At 39.3% G+C, this 24,675-nt stretch overlaps 1 protein-coding gene across 4 annotated transcripts in view; it reads left to right on the top strand.

Annotated features, from left to right (window-relative positions):
- The window catches only part of LOC132857042 (uncharacterized), a 52,516-nt gene that overhangs the window by 10,721 nt on the left and 17,120 nt on the right, over positions 1-24,675 (top strand). For 3 of the 4 annotated variants that reach the window (XR_009649476.1, XR_009649475.1, XM_060887002.1), the window contains exon 1: positions 16,752-16,875. The exons of the other annotated variant lie outside the window; for it this stretch is intronic. The gene's annotated coding sequence lies outside the window, so the exon portion shown is untranslated. Of the gene's footprint in view, positions 1-16,751; positions 16,876-24,675 lie in introns of those variants that run through there. 4 annotated transcript variants of the gene reach the window in all.

Here is a 24,675-nt window from a genome sequence, read left to right as displayed (position 1 = left end):
TTTTTCAATTAGTTAAAACATTGAGTTATACATATTCTAACTATTCTAACTATAATATAAAAAAAAGAAAATCACTTCAGCTTTTGAAATGGTTGTTTTAATGAACTTTGAGCCAACTAAACAGGTCATTCTCTTTTTAAGCACTGTTTAAATATTCTGTTATCTTTTCTGTTCTATTCTGTTATTAAAAAAAAAAGTTTTTTTAAAAGTTCTCTTCTACCGCATTTGTTAGGGCTGCATTACACTCTAGCGCTACAGCGCCGTAACGGTCAAATCGCTGTATTGCAGGCCCTTACATTAGGACACGTGAGAACAAACGACTACTCGACAACAAAGATATTTGTCGACAATTTTTTATTGTTAACGTTGTCGACAATGTCGACTAATCGTTTCAGCCCTACTTGACATCAAACTGTATTTTTAATAAGATTATGAAGTGTAAAGCTTTGTAAAGTTTGTGTTGGAGGTTTTCTCTGTGTGGGAGGTTTTCTCTGTGTGGGAGGTTTTCTCTGTGTGGGAGGTTTTCTCTGTGTGGGAGGTTTTCTCTGTGTTGGAGGTTTTCTCTGTGTTGGAGGTTTTCTCTGTGTGGGAGGTTTTCTCTGTGTTGGAGGTTTTCTCTGTGTTGGAGGTTTTCTCTGTGTTGGAGGTTTTCTCTGTGTGGGAGGTTTTCTCTGTGTGGGAGGTTTTCTCTGTGTGGGAGGTTTTCTCTGTGTTGGAGGTTTTCTCTGTGTTGGAGGTTTTCTCTGTGTGGGAGGTTTTCTCTGTGTTGGAGGTTTTCTCTGTGTTGGAGGTTTTCTCTGTGTGGGAGGTTTTCTCTGTGTTGGAGGTTTTCTCTGTGTTGGAGGTTTTCTCTGTGTTGGAGGTTTTCTCTGTGTTGGAGGTTTTCTCTGTGTGGGAGGTTTTCTCTGTGTTGGAGGTTTTCTCTGTGTTGGAGGTTTTCTCTGTGTGGGAGGTTTTCTCTGTGTGGGAGGTTTTCTCTGTGTTGGAGGTTTTCTCTGTGTGGGAGGTTTTCTCTGTGTTGGAGGTTTTCTCTGTGTTGGAGGTTTTCTCTGTGTTGGAGGTTTTCTCTGTGTTGGAGGTTTTCTCTGTGTGGGAGGTTTTTGATAATAAACCATGAAGTTAGATAAGGTGAATGAGATGGTTAGGGTATGAAGTAGTACAACATTAATAAGATATGTAAGTTATCAGTATGGAGTTGCCCCAAAACACACACACACACACACACACACACACACACACACACACATACACATACTGTACACATACACACGCATAAACATACACACTCACACACACACACATACATACATACACATACACATACTGTACACATACACATGCATAAACATACACATACACGCACATACTCATACACATACTGTACACATACACACGCATAAACATACACATACACACTCACACACACACGCATAAACATACACACACACTCACACACACATACACACACATACACACACACACATGCACACACACAAACTCACACACTCACACTCACACACAAACTTACACACTCACACACACACACATACACACCCAGAGGGACACACATGTAGGGGAAAGGTAGAAACACACACACTCACACTCACACACTCACACACACATACACATACATGCACACACACGCACACACAAACATACACACACACATGCACACACACAAAGATATACACACGCACACACAAACATACACATACATGCACACACACATACACACACTCACTCACACACACACACACAAACAAACACACACACACACACGCACACACAAACATACACACGCACACACAAACATACACACACATGCACACACACAAAGATATACACACGCACACACAAACATACACATACATGCACACACACACATACACACACTCACTCACACACACACACACACTCACACACACACAAACACACACACACACGCACACACACACACACGCACAAAGATATACACACACACACACTCACACATGCACACACACACATGCACACACACATGCACACACACATGCACGCACACACATGCACACACAAATATAAACACACTCACACATCACACACAACACACACATGCACACACACATATACACACACTCACATCACACACACAACACGCACACACATGCATGCACACAGACATGCACACACATGCACACACACACACTCGCACACACACACACACACACACACACACGCACACATACACGCACACACACATGCACACACACACGAACACACATACACGCACACACACACACTCACACACACACAAACACACACACACACACACACACGCACAAAGATATACACACACACACACACTCACACATGCACACACACACATGCACACACACATGCACACACACATGCACGCACACACATGCACACACAAATATAAACACACTCACACATCACACACAACACACACACATGCACACACACATATACACACACTCACATCACACACACAACACGCACACACACATGCATGCACACAGACATGCACACACATGCACACACACACGAACACACACACACACACACACGCACACATACATGCACACACACACGCACACACACATGCACACACACACGAACACACATACACGCACACACGCGCACACACACACACCCGCACATACACATACACGCACACACACACACACGCACACACATACATGCACACACACACAAACACACACATGCACACACACACGCACGCACACATGCACACACACAAACACCACACGCACGCACACATGCACACACATGCACACACATACACACACGCACACATTTCAGCAGCAGAAGAATCATTAACTCTCCAAATCTTTAGTGTAAAGAATAAAGCTTTCAGTGAGAGGGCCAGCAACAGATGGAGGAAGAGGAGCGCTGACTTTATCCAGACATCACACAAGGCACAAAGAAGCAGAGGCTGAAAAACACAGATTCATCTTAATAAGAGTTCATGGAGCTCCATACACACACGCTCTGTATATGAGATAAATGAATTAAGAACAGGAAGTAAGAACATACATTATGTAAACATACATTACTAGATTAGTTATAAGGACAACGGCATGATGACAAAAAAAATAGCCTTCAAAGATAATGGAGAATGAATGTAATAAGATTTGTAAGAAAGATAACGACCATTTGGAGACAATGGGAAATCTCCCATGAAGAGAAATGCAGGGGGAGGAAATGAGACCAGGATTAAAGTGTATATAAAGCTAATGGACAAAGTTGCTGGTTTGTTTGCTGTCTTTGTGACTGCTCATAAACCTTCCTCACTGAGACTAGTCTAGGAGTTTGTGTCTTCTGAGTAATAGAAATGGGAGTCTGTGTAGAGACACCAACCTTCTCAACAGCAGTCGGACGAGAGGCCAACAAAGATATGGAGCATATAGTCAATGAACCAGAAAGACAAATGGAACTGATATAAAAGATCATGAACTTCTAGATGAGGATATACGAGGATATATATGAAGTAATAAAAATAGGGACCATCTGTAGATAATGGGAAATTACGAGTACATGAAAAGTTTGTGAGCAGCCAATGATGGAAAAGGAGGAATAATGTTGTGAAAAATCTTAGTAAAAATAATTAAAGTATTATTCCTTACAAAACTGTAACCAAAGTAAAGTATTAAGCCTTACAAAATATTACAATTGGTGTCATAAGACATATGCAGGCGAGGTTGTAGGCCCCAGATGTTGTAATAGTTTTATGGTAATATATGACTAACATATAAATAACCACACCTGAGTCAAAGTGTAAACAAGAAAAGAAGTTTATTGTAATCATAAATCATACCTGCAAACTCACAAGAGGTGAAAAAGGTGACAAGGTCAGAAATAAACCCCCCCCACCCCCGGAAGAAAAATTGAGAACTTAAAATGAAGCACTCTGACAAGAACATAGGGAAAAGACAACTTCAACTTCTCCTTTGCTTCGAGTGAAAAAAGCACTTTTATTAATCCTATTTTTACCAAAAGTTCTTGGAAATAATATTTCTCTGTACAATTTGAGTGCCTTGGAACCTTAATAAATTGATGAACACAATTTATTTATTTTATTGCCCACCACAAGCCTGAAAGGCGAGGATGATTGAGACGTGAGGCGTCATCTACTTACTAGTGCTTCACACTCCAGTCCATTTGGTGGCGGTGAATGCACCAAAAGTTGGTTTGCCATCCGCCATAAAAAGTCATTAGAAGTAGAGACGCGAGGCATCAGCTTGATAGATGGTTTACTACGCTGCGTCCAAAACCGCCGCCTAAGCACTACTTCGCCTAATTATTGGATGGAAGTAAGCGGTTTCGGACGCAGCTGAAAGAAGCCCCCCCCGCTGACTCTGAGGGTCTAAGGGAAAAGGGGAACTTGACCTTTAGTAGAAATAGAGAAACTAAGGCATTAAATATGCATGTGCAAGCCCAGTCTGGAAAGTGACAGACTGAGATCATAACAATGTTCATAAGTTTAGTAAGCTTAAGGAGTCAACATAGAACTCCACTTATATACAAAGCAACATTATAACAGCAAGGGCTTAGAAAGAACAGCAATACAACATAACCAATATAATCAAGAACTTTTATCATAATTCAAACTCATAAAGATAGCATATAATCAATCAATTATATAATCAGTAGAAATCATATACAGTATAGAATAGCAAGAAATGAAATGAGGAAACTTACTCATTGTAGCTGTAAAAGAGGATTAATACACAAGAGGTCTTTATTTTGTTATATTGAGTGGCAAATAACTCAAGAATAAGGAATGACAAGAAGATCTCTGGAGCACATTTTTAACAATGAAGCATATTTTTTAATAACAATGCGGAAGTAATTCGGGAAAAACAACAGGAAAATTAACAGCAGAAGAATCAGTAAGTAGACAATAACTGTCCAAATCTTTAGTGTAAAGAGTAAAGATTTCAGTGATGTGGGAAATTTTTGATAAAAATATGAAGTAAAGTAAAAGTGAAGGAGAGACGTAGGTATGAGGTTGTTAAACATTTTAAGGTATTATGGGAATTTTTAATGAAATAATGCTAAATACACCACAGACTAGGGGAAAGGTGAGAGGGGGAGAAGAAGCATCCATTAAGAGTCAAATGTTATATTGTGCACAGGCCATTAGACGAGAGCAGGTCCTAGACATAGGCCATAAAAGGTAGAGAATAATTAACCACCCCTAAAGCTTAAGACACACAGAAACCAACACACACAGTAAGGCAGAAAGGACACATGTGCACACAATATTAAGGCCCAAAACTGAGCATAAGTTTTAATAAGAAGATTCAAAATCAAAAAGAATCACTTCTTAATATAAAATGGTTTGACAGCATGACGAGGAGGATATTGAGTCTTCTTGTTAACACTCTATGAAGCTCGAGTAGCTTGTGTGCTTGTGGATGAGGCTGAAGGAGTCTGAGTAGACTTGGTAACAACTGTAGCAGTCTGTGTTAAGACATCGACCCCCTTAACAGCAGATGTGTCACTGGGTCGACCACGACTCTCCATATCCTGGATATAATGAGTAATGACCTCAGTGAGAAGATCAGCAGTTGGTGATGGTGCCCAGAGGAAAAACTATTTGCTCATTGGTTGCTTTTTCTAAGCTCAGGAGACATAGTTGTGATTCTCCTATGTTTCTTGATTAAGTGTCAGCTGTTTATCAGATGTTTCTCCTAAAATTCCTTAGGAGAAACAAATATAGACGCAAATGAGAGATGTCTAAGAGAGTCAAAACTGAGATTGTGGTGAGAGAAGCTTGAATTATCTCTTTATTGTCTAAATTAGGTGTCAGCTTTGACTTCCCATGTTTCTCCTAAAATCCATTAGGCGAAATAAGAGTTGACACAACTGAGACATGAGAAATATTTGAGACTTAATTGAGATTCTTATTTAGCTCTTGTTGTAGTGTCAGCAGTGTCTCAGATGTTTCTCCTAAAATTCTTTAGGAGAAATAAGAGTTGACACAACTGAGACATGAGAAATATCTGAGACTTAATTGAGATTCTTATTTTGCTCTTGTTGTAGTATCAGCAGTGTCTCAGATGTTTCTCCTAAAACTCTCTTTATTGTCATGCTGTAATCTCTTTCAAGACTAATTAGAGAAAGTGTTTTCACTCAGAGATTTACTAAGCTCAGCATTTATGGTTGTGATTCTCATCTTTAGGTTTCAGATTTGACTTCACATTTTCCTCATAAAATTGCCCAGGGAACATACAAATAAATGAGACTAAAGTAAATTTGGAGAAGACAAGACATCCATGAGACTGTATTAAAATGAAGATGGGAGAGCTCTTTAGTGTCTTGCAGAAAGTTTTATTGCTCAGACGTTAGGCTGCTTTTACTGTGCTCAGTATGAGGTTAACATTTTCTTTACTCATGTAGGTTTCAAGATTCATTTTACATGCTTAATACAATGGCAAGAAAATACAATATGGAAATCTTTTACAAGGCACTTCAAATAAAAAAAATTAAAAGAAATTAAATAGTGTTAGATACTGCACATGAGTTATGTTTATACTTTGCAATATCTGTAAAGACACAGATTTTAATCTTAGAGAAACAAGTTTTCTACAATATCAAACTAAAATATATATCGTTTCTTTTTACACTTTATAAGCAGCATTTCCAAAAAAAACAAATTCTAGAATAGAGTGCAGCACAGCTACATATAGATACTTAAATACAGAAACAGCAAAATAAAAGACCAGTAAATGACACAACATCATTGATGTAACACTACAATTACATAAACATTTAAGTTGATCTCATGCGACACTTGTTTATAAGGGCTTTCTTCAGCTTTGACTTTTCAACTGGTTTCCATCCATGACATTTGCTGCAGCTTATGCATGACATAAGCTACAATTGGGGGAAAAAGGAAAATGTTACATGAACTGGTCAAGGGAAATACTGTAACTATACTTTTAATCCTATTGTTCCTATAACATGACCAAACATTAGATTAAATGTATGGAACATGACGTTGACAAATTTGATAAAAAGGATTTAGGAACTTACTTAGTATTCCATTTACTTTACTTTTATCCAAAATCGTCTTGCCCTCTGGGACTTTGCCATGCTTTCCAAACGCTACAGAGTTTGAACATTCTTCATGAGTGAAGAACTGATCAAAGAGTAGATGGAAAAGACGAAGACAGTCCTTCTTTGACTCTTGGTGAATAGCTGCTAGTTTGGTAGAGGACAAGAGCAGACCACTGTCTGGGTAAAGTTCTTGTTGGAACTGTCAGGTCTGGTTTGAGGCATCAGCACTCCACTTTCACGTGATTTGTAGTCTTCCATCTTATCTATAGTCTCTGAGTGCCTGTAGGTGTTCAAGATCTGAAACAGAAAAGGTAGGAGTAAAAGCTTTTCCAGTGGATGAGGAATTATTAATGAATCAGAAATGTCCCTTTACATGCAATCATTTTACTTACTCATGCTGGACAGCACATCTTTCATCATCTTATTGTGGGATTTTTTTTAATAAAATAAAGATACACCACGGACCTGGGGAAAGGTGAGATGAGGAAAAGCATACATCAAGAGTCAGGTGTTATACTGTGCATAGGTCAGTAGAAGCAAGCAGGTCATCGAGGTCAGTGATTGATTAACCACCCCTATAGGCTAAGAATACACAGAAACCAACTCACACACACACAGAGGCAGAAAGGAAACGCGCACACAGCATTAAGGAAAAAACTGAGCAGAAGGGTTTTTAATAAAGAAATGCAAAATCATAAGGAGTCACTTCTTAATATAAAAAGGTTTGACAGCATAGCGAGGAGGATATTGAGTCCTTTTATTAACACGCCATGGAGCTTGAGTAGCCTGAGTATGTGTAGATGGAGGTGGAAGAGTCTGAGTAGACTTGGTAACAACTGTAGCAGTCTGTGTTGAGACATCAACCCCTTAACAGCAGACGTGTCGCTGGGTCGACCACGACTCTCCATATCCTGGATATAATGAGTAATGACCTCAGTAAGAAGATCAGCAGTAGGTGAAGATGTGGAAAGGTCAGTTTCATCCAGAAGGTGTGCGACCCATGCAGAGATTGAAGCTAGAACACACCACAAACAGAGCCTCAGCAAGCATATGCAATACATGGCCATTGGGGTAATAAGTAAACCAATGACCACTGCGCACCATATCCACAGAGACTGAACAGTAGAAGAACAGGTTTGAATCATATAGAAGAGAAAAAGTGCTAGAGTACAAGGAAAATCCATACATACCCATGAACAAGTGTGTTATGTTGAGTTGTGTTGAAGAAGACCCCAGAAAAAGAGAATAAGTCTGAAAGCACATGAAACCAACTTATAAACTATAAACTATAACTTATAAACATGGCCTGATGACGTAGGTCCAAAGTCCCTGAGAACGGGGCCCCTCGGATGGAAAATAATGGAAAATTGAGAGGGCCTAAAGTATGGGCAAAACTTTCCAATGTGGAAATAATGGTAATTTCTGAAGCGGGCGAAACTGTGTACGTGAGCGGAATTATGATTGGATAACGAAGGGGGTATGGCAAAAAGGGGGGGCATGTCAAGAACTGTATATAAGCTTACTGCAACCAGCAGTGCTTCGCTGCAAGTATCGTCTACTGGACAAACTTGTATCCCTGGTACCAGCTGGTTAATTGCTGTCTATACGACTGTCAATAAACCTACCTCAACTGAATCCAGTCTTCGTGAGTTTGGCTGATCATTTCTTCTTTGAATTTTTACTTAGAACAGTTGTTTAAACTTATAGTCAGATTGCAGGAGCTAGCCTGGGCCAATGTAGGTTGGAGTCGGTTTTCTCCTACATTATTCTCTTTAAGTAATGCCTGTACCTCCAGCTTGCATGTTTCACATGGCTCCCATTGTTCATTTTCATAGGATGCGTTCTGTGATCTAACTGTGGGTTCTTCATACTCCTCCTCAGGCTTTAATCCAAGCTGGTCATCCTGAATTGTAACTTCAGCTGAGGGGTGAGGTATAGACGGGTTATACAGAAGCCCCAAAAATGTTTCTTTTGGGGTTGAATTATGTGTAATGGTTTGTCTTTGATGTTCATCTAAATCTAATAAAACTGGCTGGTCTTGATTACAATACTCAGATGGTGTCATGGTCTGTGGATTAAAAGGCTTAACAGGGCATGGTAATTGCACAGATTGATGTTGGGTTGGTGGCAATCCTGGAGACGGAGGCTGGGTTAGTGCAGAGAAAGGACCATGTTCAGCTGGTGCAGAAGCGACCCGATTCTGGTTATAAAATGATTCAGCAGATGCATAATTTCTTTTTATGTCCTTCTTTGCACCCTTTCTCGGGTCCTGCTTTTGGTCACAGAACCCCATGTGATCCCTCAAAGCTAGTAATTGGCAACTCCTTTTCTGTAAGTATGTCGCAGGTCTTACAAATTCTTGCAGTATATCCATCTTCAAATGTTAGAAAAACATAAAGTCCTGTAATTGTAAGAATAAATCCAAAGTCAATAAACAGTCACTAGGAATACAACATTGAAGCTTTTTGATTCATAATAAACCCCAATACATATGCACATTTATATGCACCCCATACATATTATATTGCTACCTACCAAATAAATCGATAATTTGACACAAAATGATGATTTAAATAGGAGTTTATTGATTTAAAAACAATTGTATTGCTTCCTCTAAAGAAAATAGTGCGCTCCGTCTCTACGGTTAGAATCCTGTGTGTCCATGGCAACGCTCTGTTTTTCATGGCAACGGTGTGTTATAGTTCGCAGCGGTCTGTTATCAAGAAATAAAATAGTGTGTGCGTAGAAAGAATTTGTCCACACGCCACTCAAAAAAAAAAAATTAAAATAAATAAAAACTCCTGAGCGCAAGTCCACCCCTGGTCTAGTCAGGCTTTTTGTGTTAAATTATATTTCCTGTCGCTGCGCAGGCTCTTTTATTGTACATGACAGCTTATGTCCTGATGACCGGTCTTTGCATTACGATTAAAAGCAGTATCGATAAAGTAAAAAGTGTGATGTGCGGTCAAGTTCGAGTGTATGCACTGTTTAAACGTGTTCTCAACTTCTCACTGATACTTTAGTGGTTCGCGGAGTTTTGACAAGTTTTATAGCCTTGATATTGTTTCTTATTCAAAAGTGGTGACAGAAAAAACTCAGCACCCCCAACCTGAAACCTCTTCCCACGTCTCTGTCACAATCACATTATAATCAAAATGAATAATTAGGCTTAAAAACAAATGTATATGTAAGGGAATCAAGTTTAACATTTACATGTAATATTGCTCCAAATATCATCAATAATGGTGTGTGCAATACCATGTATAACCTGCATTAAGTTGGTAATTTATATATATATATATATATATATATATATATATATATATATATATATATATATATATATATATATATATATATACACACACACCTACAGTTTTGATCTTAGGCTTTTCATTAAGTTATTTATTTCCACTATAACACTTGTGTTCCTGATATTATTGCATTTAATGAGGCCTCGTTGTATTTATTCTTACATTAGATTCCAGATGTGGTCAAGCTACAATGTTTGACTAAAACTACACTAAAATTAAAAGACTCTTAGACGACTAAAACTTGACTAAGATACCTTGAGTTTTCTTTTGACTAAAACCAGACTAAAATGACGAGACTTTTAGTCGACTAAAACTAAGACTAAAAAAAAGATATGTGAATGACTAAATATGACTAAAACTAACAAGGACATTTGGCACAAGACTAAAACTAAGACTAAATTAAAAATAGGTGACGAAATTAACACTATCTGGAACACAGACGGCATTCCTGTTTTCAAGTTCTCTAAATTCTCAGTGTGGCCTTTTTATTGTATCATAAATGAACTAAATTTTGTTGAGCGTACAAACAGAGAAAACATGATTCTTGCAGGTCTTTGGTTTGGTGAGTCAAAACCATCTATGCTGACTTTCCTTAAACCGCTGTGTGACACTCTTAATAATATACAAAGAGATGGAGTCCTTGTTCAATTTTATGAATCAGATAGTCCCTTTATATGCAGAGTATTAACCATTGCAGGTACTTGTGATTTACCCGCAAAATCTTTAGTGTTAAATACTATTCAGTACAATGGACATTTTGGATGTTTAAAATGTGAACAGCCTGGCAAGACAATTAAAACAGGAGAAAGGGGACATGTGCATACTTTCCCCTTTCAAACTGAAGATCCAAAGGGTCCTGCACGTACTCATACGAGATTTGTGGAAGATGCCAAGTTGTCCTTTGATTCAGAAACCATAGTGCGTGGAGTTAAGGGTCCCACATACCTCAGCACAGTAAATAGCTTTGATTTGATCTTAGGCACAGGTGTTGATTACATGCATTCTGTGCTTCTTGGTGAAATGCGACTTTTGATGCATTTGTGGTTTTCCACAGAATTCTCACGCTGTTCTTTTAGCATTGTCAGATCAATTAGTGAAGTAGACAAACACATGAGTGAAATTCAACCACCATTTAAAACACGTTTCCCTCGCTCTGTTTCTGTCCACAGAATGTACTATAAAGCTTCAGAGTACCGGTGTATGTTGTTGTTCTTTGGGCCAGTAGTTTTTCGAGGTATTCTTGCAAACCTGTACTACAATCACTTTCTGCTGCTAAGTGAAGCAATGTTCATTCTTCTTTTGAATTCCATAACCTTTGCACAAATAGATCACGCTGAGAAACTTCAGTGGAAGTTTTGTTCTCAGATGAATGAGCTTTATGGTGACAGATACTTGACAGCCAATGTTCACTTATTAGTTCATTTAGCAGACAGTGTTAGAGCTCTTGGACCTTTGTGGACCCATTCTTGCTTTCAGTTTGAGGACAAAAATGGACATTTGCTTCGTCTCATTCATGGAACTCAAAATATTCCTCTACAAATGGTAAATGCAGTGAAACTTATTCAGTGTCTCCCAAATATTGCTCAAACCACCAAAATTGGTAATACCACTGCTGATTTCATTGCCAAGATGACAAATGACACAAGTCATTTTTGTTTTTCAAACACATTAGAGTGAAAGAAATGGGTGTTCCCTTCAATCTTTTGCTGGATTCCGCAGACATGTCTACATTAGAAATGTTTTAGGACATAGCTTACATAGTAATGTTGTGAAGGCATTTAGCAGAGTTCAGATAGGCAGAACTGTCTATTCCTCAAAGCAGTATGTCAGAGCCAAAAGAAGAAACAATTGCACTGTGACATTTCATGATGGGAATGAAGTATGTTATGGTCAAATTGACTTCTTTTTCTTTTATAAAGATGGAGACAATTTTTCAAATGAGAGACATCTTGCTTTTGTGAATGAATTTCATGCACAGGACTAGATCTCCAGCAGGACATTGTTACAGGAGCAACTTGTTTTCACATTGTAAGCTTACTTGAGAATCCTATAAAAAGAAAAGTTCTAGTTCTTGAAAATATTTTAAGCAAACTAATGTTTTTAAATTTGTCTTCAATGCCAGGCATTGCATATGCATCACATTTCCCAAACACATTGGAAAGGGATTGATTGATCGAATGCATAACCACAACAAGAATTTGTTGTAATTGTAGATGAATAATGGTATGGTATACAATTGTATACAATTTCTTTATGGTTGCTACATAACATTTTTCTTTGTTTAATATATCTGTAGTATAATCAATGGATTTTATTATTTATTATCATGTATGTATGTAATTTGATTGTGAGTTTAAAATAAAATTGAAAAAATAACTCTCTAGCTAAGAATAATAGCCACCTTTACGGAAAGAAAATATATTGTCTAATATATAAAGGATAAATATATTGAAATTAAATAATTGTATATTAAAAATATACAGAATAATATATTGTGTAAATATATTAAAATAAATTGAGTAATAAGAAATTGCTGCTTTTCATATATTGAAAAATGTGACAATATATTTGCTTATATGTGACAATATATGTCATTTTATATCTTTATATATATATTATATCTAATACTTCATATTATATAGATGTAAATGGGATAAGATTTGGTATTGGATTTGTAAAAATGTATTGAACATATATTTACTCTATGTCATATATCCACTGTGGGAATTTTTAATAAAATAATGCAAAAATACACCACGGACTAGGGGAAAGTAAGATGGGGAGAAGAAGCATACATCAAGAGTCAAATGTTATACTGTGCACAGGTTATTAGAAGCTAGCCGGTCCTAGGCGTAGGCCATCAAAAGTAGAAAATGATTAACCACCCCTATAGGCTAAGAATACACAGAAACCAACACACACACACACAGAGGCAGAAAGGACACGTGCGCACACAATATTAAGGCGAAAAACAGCAGAAGGGTTTTAATAGGGAGATACAAAATCAAGAAGAGTCACTTCTTAATATAAAATGGTTTGACAGCATGACGAGGAGGATATTGAGTCTTCTTGTTAACACGCTATGAAGCTTGAGTAGCTTGTGTGCTTGTGGATGAGGCTGAAGGAGTCTGAGTAGACTTGGTAACAACTGTAGCAGTCTGTGTTGAGACATCGACCCCCTTAAAAGCAGATGTGTCGCTGGGTCGACCACGACTCTCCATATCCTGGATATAATGAGTAATGACCTCAGTGAGAAGATCAGCAGTAGGTGACGGTGTGGAAAGGTCAGTTTCATCCAAAAGGTGTGCTACCCATGCGGAGATTGAAGCTAGAACACACCACAAATAGAGCCTTAGCAAGCATATACAAATACTCTGGCCACTGGGTTAATAAGTAAACCAATGACCACTGCACACCATAACCAAAGAGACTGACCAGTAGAAGAACAGGTTTGAGTCATATAGAGGAGAAAATGCTGGAGTACAAGAAAAATCCATACATACCCATGAACAAGTGTGTTATGTTGAGTTGTGTTGAAGAAGACCCCAGAAAAGAGAATAAGTCTAAAAGCACATAAAACCAACTTATAAGCTCCATGGCCTGATGACATAGGCCCAAGGACTATGGGGACGGGCCCCTCGGTTGGAAAATAATGGGAATTTAGATGGCCTAATGCATGGGCAAAATATTGACCCAATGTACGGGCAAAACATTCCAATTTGGAAATAATGGTAATTTCCTAAGCGGGCGAAACTGTGTACATGAGCGGTATTATGATTGGATAACAAAGGGGGTATGGCAAAAAGGGGGGCATGTCAGAACTGTATATAAGCTTCACTGTGACCAGCAGTGCTTCGCTGCAAGTATCATCTACTGGACAAACTTGTATCCCTGGTACCAGCTGGTTGATTGCTGTCTATACGACTGTCAATAAACGTACCTCAACTGAATCCAGTCTTCGTGAGTTTGGCTGATCATTTCTTCTTTGAATTTTTACTTAGAACTATTGTTTAAACTTATAGTCAGATTGCAGGAGCTAGTCTGGGCCAATGTAGGTTGGAGGCGATTTTCTCCTACACCACACACATATGTAAATTTTAATTTCTTAAGTTTAACAACCATTTACATCATACATTTTGGTGAGGTAGACGAGCGAGAGACGTAGGAGGAGCGAGTGAGACCGGTGCGTGATTTGAGAATGAGCGTCACCTGCGGGTCACACCGGTCTCGAGTCCTCTCATGAGGGAGCTTGGAGGCATATAAGGACGAGCGACACCAGTCAAGGACGAGAGAGGACCAGGCCTAAATAGAGAGTGAGAGTGTGAGTGTCTCTGGTTAAGGAGAATAATCTGAGCACAGTGAGTGATGTAGCTGAGATCTCTTATGAAGCTTTAGAGGAGATAAATGTGAGAGTGTTAGTGTCTCTGTTTAAGGAGAATAATCTGAGCACAGTGAGTGATGTAGCTGAGATCTCTTATGAAGCTTTAGAGGAGATAAATGTGAGAGTGTGAGTGTCTCTGGTTAAGGAGAATAATCTGAGCACAGTGAGTGATGTAGCTGAGATCTCTTATGAAGCTTTAGAGGAGATAAATGTGAGAGTGTGAGTGTCTCTGTTTAAGGAGAATAATCTGAGCACAGTGAGTGATGTTACCGAGATCTCTTATGAAGCTTTAGAGGAGATAAATGTGAGAGTGTGAGTGTCTCTGTTTAAGGAGAATAATCTGAGCACAGTGAGTGATGTAGCTGAGATCTCTTATGAAGCTTTAGAGGAGATAAATGTGAGAGTGTGAGTGTCTCTATCTAAGGAGAATAATCTGAGCACAGAGGGTGATGTAGCTGAGATCTCTTATGAAGCTTTAGAGGAGATAAATGTGAGAGTGTGAGTGTCTCTGGTTAAGGAGAATAATCTGAGCACAGTGAGTGATGTAGCTGAGATCTCTTATGAAGCTTTAGAGGAGATAAATGTGAGAGTGTTAGTGTCTCTGTTTAAGGAGAATAATCTGAGCACAGTGAGTGATGTAGCTGAGATCTCTTATGAAGCTTTAGAGGAGATAAATGTGAGAGTGTGAGTGTCTCTGTTTAAGGAGAATAATCTGAGCACAGTGAGTGATGTTACCGAGATCTCTTATGAAGCTTTAGAGGAGATAAATGTGAGAGTGTGAGTGTCTCTGTTTAAGGAGAATAATCTGAGCACAGTGAGTGATGTAGCTGAGATCTCTTATGAAGCTTTAGAGGAGATAAATGTGAGAGTGTGAGTGTCTCTATCTAAGGAGAATAATCTGAGCACAGAGGGTGATGTAGCTGAGATCTCTTATGAAGCTTTAGAGGAGATAAATGTGAGAGTGTGAGTGTCTCTATCTAAGGAGAATAATCTGAGCACAGTGAGTGATGTAGCTGAGATCTCTTATGAAGCTTTAGAGGAGATAAATGTGAGAGTGTTAGTGTCTCTGTTTAAGGAGAATAATCTGAGCACAGTGAGTGATGTAGCTGAGATCTCTTATGAAGCTTTAGAGGAGACAAATGTGAGAGTGTGAGTGTCTCTGTTTAAGGAGAATAATCTGAGCACAGTGAGTGATGTTACCGAGATCTCTTATGAAGCTTTAGAGGAGATAAATGTGAGAGTGTGAGTGTCTCTGTTTAAGGAGAATAATCTGAGCACAGAGAGTGATGTAGCTGAGATCTCTTATGAAGCTTTAGAGGAGATAAATGTGAGAGTGTGAGTGTCTCTATCTAAGGAGAATAATCTGAGCACAGTGAGTGATGCAGCTGAGATCTCTTATGAAGCTTTAGAGGAGATAAATGTGAGAGTGTGAGTGTCTCTGTTTAAGGAGAATAATCTGAGCACAGTGAGTGATGTAGCTGAGATCTCTTATGAAGCTTTAGAGGAAACAAACATGAAAGAATGTCATTTTTTGTCTCAGGAGAAACATGTGAGAAGCAGGAGACTTAGCCTTATGTCTCAGTTTGATGTTCACTTGATCTCATTTCTGTCTAGGAGAAAGATGTGAGTTGAGAAGGAGATCTCATGTTTGATTTTTCTTTCCTCTGGGTGTCACCAAAGGTCTTAGACCGAAACGAAAGGTCTCGGTTTTACCAATTCAGAAACTACAATTAAACCCAGTTCAAGAGATCTATTTTACATCTATTTCAGTAAACAAGTTCATATATGTTGGCAAATACAGAAGAAGTCATTTTTATGACTTAAAAATGGCGTCATACAGAATGAGGGATACGCAATTTTGATTAAACTGATCTAAATACTTCTTTGTTCCTTCTGGTGAAGCAACAGGAAACCACAGTACAATATTTAGCACGGAAATGCTTTAGTCTGTGGTTCCATCAAGGCAACTTATAAAGGCGTCTATACACGATCAGAAAAATGTTACCGAGTAGTGTCTACTGGACAAACTTGTATCCCTGGTACCAGCTGGCTGTCTATACGACTATAAACCCGCCTCAACTGAATCCAGTCTTCGTGAGTTTGGATGATCGTTTCTTCTTTGAACTTTAACTTAGAATTATTGTTTAATCTTATAGTCAGATTGCAGGAACAAGATGTAGGTTGATGTAGGTTGGAGGTAAGTTTCTCCTACAGTTACTGAGACTTAAGCTAGTTTACATACAGAATACAGGCAAAGTAAATGTTATGTAAAATTGAACATTGAGCCTCTTTACAAATTCTTCTTTATCTGTGGAACACACACACAGTATCTTCACCGTAACTTTACTGTACAGATGTGTGGGAATTTTTAATAAAATAATGAAAAATACACCACAGACTAGGGGAAAGGTGAGAGGGGGAGAAGAAGCATCCATTAAGAGTCAAATGTTATATTGTGCACAGGCCATTAGACGCGAGCAGGTCCTAGACATAGGCCATAAAAGGTAGAGAATAATTAACCACACCTAAAGCTTAAGACACACAGAAACCAACACTCACACAGTAAGTCAGAAAGGACACATGTGCACACAATGTTAAGGCCCAAAACTGAGCATAAGTTTTAATAAGAAGATTCAAAATCAAAAAGAATCACTTCTTAATATAAAATGGTTTGACAGCATGACGAGGAGGATATTGAGTCTTCTTGTTAACACGCTATGAAGCTCGAGTAGCTTGTGTGCTTGTGGATGAGGCTGAAGGAGTCTGAGTAGACTTGGTAACAACTGTAGCAGTCTGTGTTGAGACATCGACCCCCTTAACAGCAGATGTGTCACTGGGCCGGCCACGACTCTCCATATCCTGGATATAATGAGTAATGACCTCAGTGAGAAGATCAGCAGTTGGTGATGGTGTAGAAAGGTTGGTTTCATCCAAAAGTTGTGCGACCCATGCAGAGATTGAAGCTAGAACACATCACAAGTTCATAAAGCCTCAGTAAGCATGTACAGCCTCTGGTCACTGAGTTAATGAATCAACTAATGGCTACTGCACACCGTATGCAAGGATACAGAACAATAGAAGAAAGAAAGCCATACATACCCATGAAGAAAGTGAGTTGTGTTGAAGAAGACCTCATAAAGGAGAATAAAGTCTAAAAGCACATAAAACCAACTTATAAGCTTTATGACCTGATGATGTAGGCTGTAAGCTAAGAGCCTTAGGAATGGGGCCCTTCAGTTAGAAGTTAATGGGAATTTAGTTGGCCTAATGCAGTGTTACTCATTGCGCGGCTCGCGAGCCTCCTGCAGCTCGCCAAGCTTTAATATGCGGCTCGCATGGCAGTAAATAATACGATGATATGATCATGTGGTTAAATTTTATTTTTCATTTAAATAACATTAAAAACAATCAGGGAAGCATAGAAAAATGAATGTGCTCTATTACAAATAATAATATATATTTATATATATTATTTGACTCGTCACTGACTCACTGTGTTCTGCGCAATAGCCAGTTTTTGGCAGCCTGCCAGAAGCTAGTTTGTGTTTCATGCTAGTTAACAACTTGTGTTTAATGAACACACACGGACTAAAAAATGGATCGATTTCTTATCAAACAATCCCGCGCACAAAATGAACAGCAACAAAGCAATGTGACTGTGACAAAAGAGGTAACTGATGGGGAGCATGCATCATCCGCAACTCGAGAGGAAGCCGGAGACGGAGGTTGTGGAGAGTCCACGCCTGCTAAAAAAAGAAAGGTGCGAGTCATACAAGATGAGCATAGAAAATTTCAAGAAAAGTGGACAGATGAATTTTTATTTGTCCTTCACGGATCGAACCCTTGACAGGTGCATAATAAAGAATGATTTTTAAGTAATTATTGTATTGCAATATTGTACATTGTATTTAAGCAGATAAGCTATTTAAGACTGAATAACTTGGCATACTTTGCGGTGAAAGTGGCTCTCCTATTGACTTTGTCCTATCAGTGTGGCTCACATGAAAAAAATAGTGAAGACCACTGTTCTAATGCATAGGTAAACATTGACCATCTGGAAATAATGGTAATTTTCCGTAAGCGAGTGAAACTGAGTACGTGAGCTGTATTATGATTGGATAACGAGGGAGGGTACCGAAAAAGGGGGGCATGTCAGAACTGTATATAAGCTTACTGTGACCAGCAGTGCTTCGGTGCAAGTATCGTCTACTGGACAAACTTGTATCCCTGGTACCAGCTGGTTGATTGCTGTCAATACGACTGTCAATAAACCTACCTCAAATGAATCCAGTCTTCGTGAGTTTGGCTGATCATTTCTTCTTTGAATTTTTACTTAGAACTATTGTTTAAACTTATAGTCAGATTGCAGGAGCTAGTCTGGGCCAATGTAGGTTGGAGGCGATTTTCTCCTACAGAAGGTCCATATAACATTTATACTTGTTACCGAATATGGAACTCAGAATATACGGCACAAACCCAGCTCCAGCTGTTCTTTGTCTAAAACTGTTGTAGGTCTGCATTTTATTTTGCATGTTTTGTTTTGGAGTTTATTGAATCATGAACATTAGATAACTTTTGATGAGTTTCTGGTTTACAGGCTTCCTGTAGCCAGTTATTATGAGCCAGAGATAACACTACCGATGGGGGAAGTCGTGGCCTAATGGTTAGAGAGTCTGACTCCTAAACCTTAAGGTTGTGGGTTCGAGTCTCGGGCTGGCCACGACTGAGATGCCCTTGAGCAAGGCACCGAACATCCCCCCCCCCCCCCCCCCCCCAATTGCTCCCCAGGCGCCGCACCATAAATGGCTGCCTACTGCTCCGGGTGTGTGTTCACGGTGTGTGTGTTCACTGCTGTGTGTGTGCACTTTGGATGGGTTAAATGCAGAGAACGAATTCTGAGTATGGGTCACTGTACTTAGCCGTATGTCACATCACTTCACGTTACCTGCTGTGACGTCTCTGTTTGTACTGTTGTTCTGCGGTTGCTTCGTGTCGACTCTTTAGGACTAATAGTTGCAACTGTCAACTCTGGGGCTAGTGGTGGTAACTTTAAATCTGTGGGGCTGACAGTGGTAACTGCTGACTCTAGTGCTGGAGGCTGATAGTGGTACTATATGGCAGCATGAGGCTGACTGTTGCAACTGTTGACTCCTTGGTACTGTGATTATTTTTGACTCTCTTGCAGGTGATGATTTGGTGGCTTATTTCTTTTTTATTTTTATTCATAAATCCAGAATTATTAATCCAATTATGCGCTCGTGCATAAGTCCTTTTTAGCATTTGCGAAAGGGGTTGACTTTGTTTAGGCTTGGCAGGATGCACAGAGAATCGAGGAAGTGCTTCCTCTTTCACGTGAATAGCAGCTTATTTCCTGCTGAAAAAAAGCCAGAACAGAAATGTACTTAGTGATTATTGTGATGGTATCACAACTGAGACTAGTGGAAGTTGTTGTTTGTACAAGAGATTTGTAGTAGTATTAATGTTAACGATTACTGTTTTGAATAGAATAAATCTAATGAAATTATGTATGAGATAAGTGTTGAAACTCGCTAAATTTTGGCCATACCATCTAGAAATCTCTGAAATAAAAGCATGAACCTGCGTTGTCTGTATGACTTGGCTGTATGAATCCAGTCTTCGTGAGTTTGGCTGATCATTTCTTCTTTGAACTTTAATTTAGAATTATTGTTTAAACTTATAGTCAGATTGCAGGAGCTAGCCTGGGCCAATGTAGGTTGGAGGCGATTTCTCCTACACTGGTTCCAGTTGTTTGTTTCCCGGAAAACGAGGTGCTTCGGCCCTGTCGCCCGGCCTCTCCTATGCTCAATGAACCTACATCAGCTGAAGTCCCTGCCCCGGGTTCCCCGTGCTGCTGGAGTACATCTCCAGGCTCCATCTTCTACCAGGTTTGGCTTGCTAAATGCCACATCACTAGCTCTTCGTACTAAGAGATTTTTTCTCTTCACACAAATTGGATTTTTTCTGCGTAACTGAAACATGGCTGGGGGCACGGTTAGCACATTCGCCTCACACCTCCAGGGTTGGGGATTCGATTCCTGCCTCCGACCTTGTGTATGTGGAGTTTGCATGTTCTCCCCGTGCCTCGGGGGTTTCCTTCGGGTACTCCGGTTTCCTTCACCGGTCCAAAGACATGCATGGTAGGTTGATTGGCATCTCTGGAAAATTGTCCGTAGTGTGTGAGTGAATGAGAGTGTGTGTGTGTGCCGTGTGATGGGTTGGCACTCCGTCCAGGGTGTATCCTGCCTTGATGCCCAATGACGCCTGAGATAGGCACAGGCTCCCTGTGACCAGAGGTAATTCGGATAAGCGGTAGAAAATGAAAGAATGAATGAATGAAACATGGCTGTGAGCTGTTATTTTTCGGCCTCCTATATATAATAAGGACTTTATCAAAGATTTTTCTGATCTTCTGACACGGATAATGTCCAACTATGACCATGTTCTTATTCTTGGGGATTTTAATATCCATGTGTGTTGCCCTGACAAGCCTTTAATTAAGGACTTTTTAAGTCTCATTGACTCTTTTAATCTGGTTCAGTCTGTGGTTTGTCATAGTTCAGACACACATGAACCTGATCATACACTGGATCTTTGGATAGCCAAATTAGTGCAGTGGTGAAGTCCAGCTTTTTTCACCGAAGGCGCCTGGCAAAAATAAAACTTCTTGTGTCCAGGCAACAATTTGAGAATGTAAATCATGCCTTTATTACATCTTGACTGGATTACTATAATGCACTTTATATTGGTCTTAGCCAGTCTTCGCTGTCTCAACTGTCTTTGACTGGTTCAAGGAAGTATGACCATATAACACTAATTTTGGCCTCAGTTCACTAGCTGCCAGTCTATTATAGGGTTCAGTTTAAAATGCTTTTATTCGACAAACAAAAGTGTAGCCAAAGAGCATAAGGGGCGTGTCTTGTCAATATGGGCGGATAGAGTGTTCAGTGCGCATGTGTGACATTAGCATAAAGGGGCGTGTCTTGTCTATATGGGCGGAGAGAGTGTTCAGTGCGCATGTGTGACATTAGCATAAAGGGGCGTGTCTTGTCAATATGGGCGGAGAGAGTGTTCAGTGCGCATGTGTGACATTAGCATAAAGGGGCGTATCTTGTCTATATGGGCGGAGAGAGTGTTCAGTGCGCATGTGTGACATTAGCATAACGGGGCGTGTCTTGTCAATATGGGCGGAGAGAGTGTTCAGTGCGCATGTGTGACATTAGCATAAAGGGGCGTGTCTTGTCTATATGGGCGGAGAGAGTGTTCAGTGCGCATGTATGACATTAGCATAAAGGGGCGTGTCTTGTCAATATGGGCGGAGAGAGTGTTCAGTGCGCATGTGTGACATTAGCATAAAGGGGCGTATCTTGTCTATATGGGCGGAGAGAGTGTTCAGTGCGCATGTGTGACATTAGCATAACGGGGTGTGTCTTGTCAATATGGGCGGAGAGAGTGTTCAGTGCGCATGTGTGACATTAGCATAAAGGGGCGTGTCTTGTCAATATGGGCGGAGAGAGTGTTCAGTGCGCATGTGTGACATTAGCATAAAGGGGCGTATCTTGTCTATATGGGCGGAGAGAGTGTTCAGTGCGCATGTGTGACATTAGCATAAAGGGGCGTATCTTGTCTATATGGGCGGAGAGAGTGTTCAGTGCGCATGTGTGACATTAGCATAACGGGGTGTGTCTTGTCAATATGGGCGGAGAGAGTGTTCAGTGCGCATGTGTGACATTAGCATAAAGGGGCGTGTCTTGTCAATATGGGCGGAGAGAGTGTTCAGTGCGCATGTGTGACATTAGCATAAAGGGGCGTATCTTGTCTATATGGGCGGAGAGAGTGTTCAGTGCGCATGTGTGACATTAGCATAACGGGGTGTGTCTTGTCAATATGGGCAGAGAGAGTGTTCCGTATGCATGTGTGACCTTAGCAGAAAGCGGTTTTAACATTGACATGGAGGATAAAAACAAAGAAAGAAAGCAAAGAAAGGCTTACGATAAGGTAAGAAGTAGGACGTGTTAATATAGGATCAGCTTTCCAGCACTGGAGAGAACTGAACGTCTTCCGCGTGAAACGGAGCTAAACCTTTCACGGTACAACACACAGTACTACAAAAAATACTTTGTGTTCAGCTTTGACTTTTAAAAGTGCTTTATAAATAAAGTATTATTATTATTATTATTATTATTATTATTATTATTACTACAATGCTGGACAAGAGGGAAATTTCTAGAAACATGAAACATTTCTTTTACCAGGCAAGTTATACTTCAATTCAATTCAATTCAATTCAATTCAATTCAAGTTTATTTGTATAGCGCTTTTTACAATGGACATTGTCTCAAAGAGGCTTTACAGAACATAAACATAGAGCAGAAGGTAAACATAAGGAGAAGTATAAAGAATTAATATAATAAAATAAAAATATGTATAGTTCACAGTGTGTGTATGTATATGTATTTATCCCCAATGAGCAAGTTTGAGGTGACTCAGGCAGCATTGGCAAGGAAAAACTCCCTTAGATTGGCAAAGGAAGAAACCTTGAGAGGAACCAGACTCAAGTGGAACCTATCCTCATATGGGTGACACTGGGGGTGTGATTACAAATATACAGTCAGACAAATGTTGTATTGGTGTAAGGATCACATGAAGTTCAGATCTCCTCTTAGTAGAGTCTAACTGGAGCTGGTAGGTCTGTAGATGTCTCAGGATTCTCACAGAGTAGGCCTCATCTCAGCGGAGGTCCAAAAACTTCATCGAGCTGGTACAATGTCTGGGTGTCTCAGCATGGGTAGAAAAAAAGAGAAGAGCAGTGCATAGGGATTAACATATCTGCTGTTCATAAAAATGTGCAAGTCTAGTGTAATAGTGCAAAATATAATATAATGGGAATATAATATAATACTGACATTATGGCCCATGTGATTGGTCATTTGAGAGGTTACTTTTATTAATAAAGGTAATAGTTAATGATAGGGCTGGGCGGTATGACGGTATATTCCGTTTCTGCGGAATAAAATGTCTACCGTTACAGGTTTTTCTATTCCGTGCATACTGTGAAATTTAAATTAGTGGGCGTGGTTAACCTCACGTGTAGCACGCCTGAATCTGAGAACGATTGAGAAGCGGCACATAAGCGTAGATAAGAAGAAAAACATGGAGAAAGACATGCATGCTGATAAAGAAATCCCACAAACCAATCCCGAGCAGGAGGAGGAACTTGTTGTGAAACGAGGCGCGACATCAGTGGTATGGATGTGGTTCGGGTTTATAAAAGCTGACAAAGAGCAGACAAATGTGATTTGCAAACTGTGTCACACGAATGTAACCGTTAGCCATGCTAGCACGAGTAACTTGTTTTATAAAAAAATATCTATCACAAGTGCTCCATCTGAGCGTGCTTTCAGCACAAGTGGGAATATTGTCACATGCCGCAGATCAGCACTAAAACCTGAGAGTTGACCAACTTGTTTTTCTTGCACACAATTTGTAATTGTTTTGTTTGACAGAATTTTTTATTTATTGTGTTTAATTTATTGAAGTGTTTATATATTCATTAGATTTTTTAAATGTTTCAAAAAGAGTTTAAATTTCTTATTTTCAGGAAGTGTTTACAGTCAGAATTTTTTGAGCCTCAGAAGTGTTTACATTCAGTATTTTGTTTTTAGAACAAGTGTTTAGATTCTGACATTTTCCTCAAATGTTTACATTTTTATACTTTCTGCAAAATTTGTTTTCTGTTACTGAAGTTTAATTTATTTAATTGCTTTGAGAAAGTATTAATAATCTGTTCTGATATTAATAAAAAGGCTGTTCTCTTTAAACTCTAAAAATGGGGCCTATTTATTGTTATGGTGAAGTTGATTTAAAAGTTGAGAG

This window comes from Tachysurus vachellii, chromosome 14, assembly GCF_030014155.1.
Source record: "Tachysurus vachellii isolate PV-2020 chromosome 14, HZAU_Pvac_v1, whole genome shotgun sequence".
NCBI lineage: Eukaryota > Metazoa > Chordata > Actinopteri > Siluriformes > Bagridae > Tachysurus > Tachysurus vachellii.
This window is presented reverse-complemented; position numbering and strand designations above follow the sequence as displayed.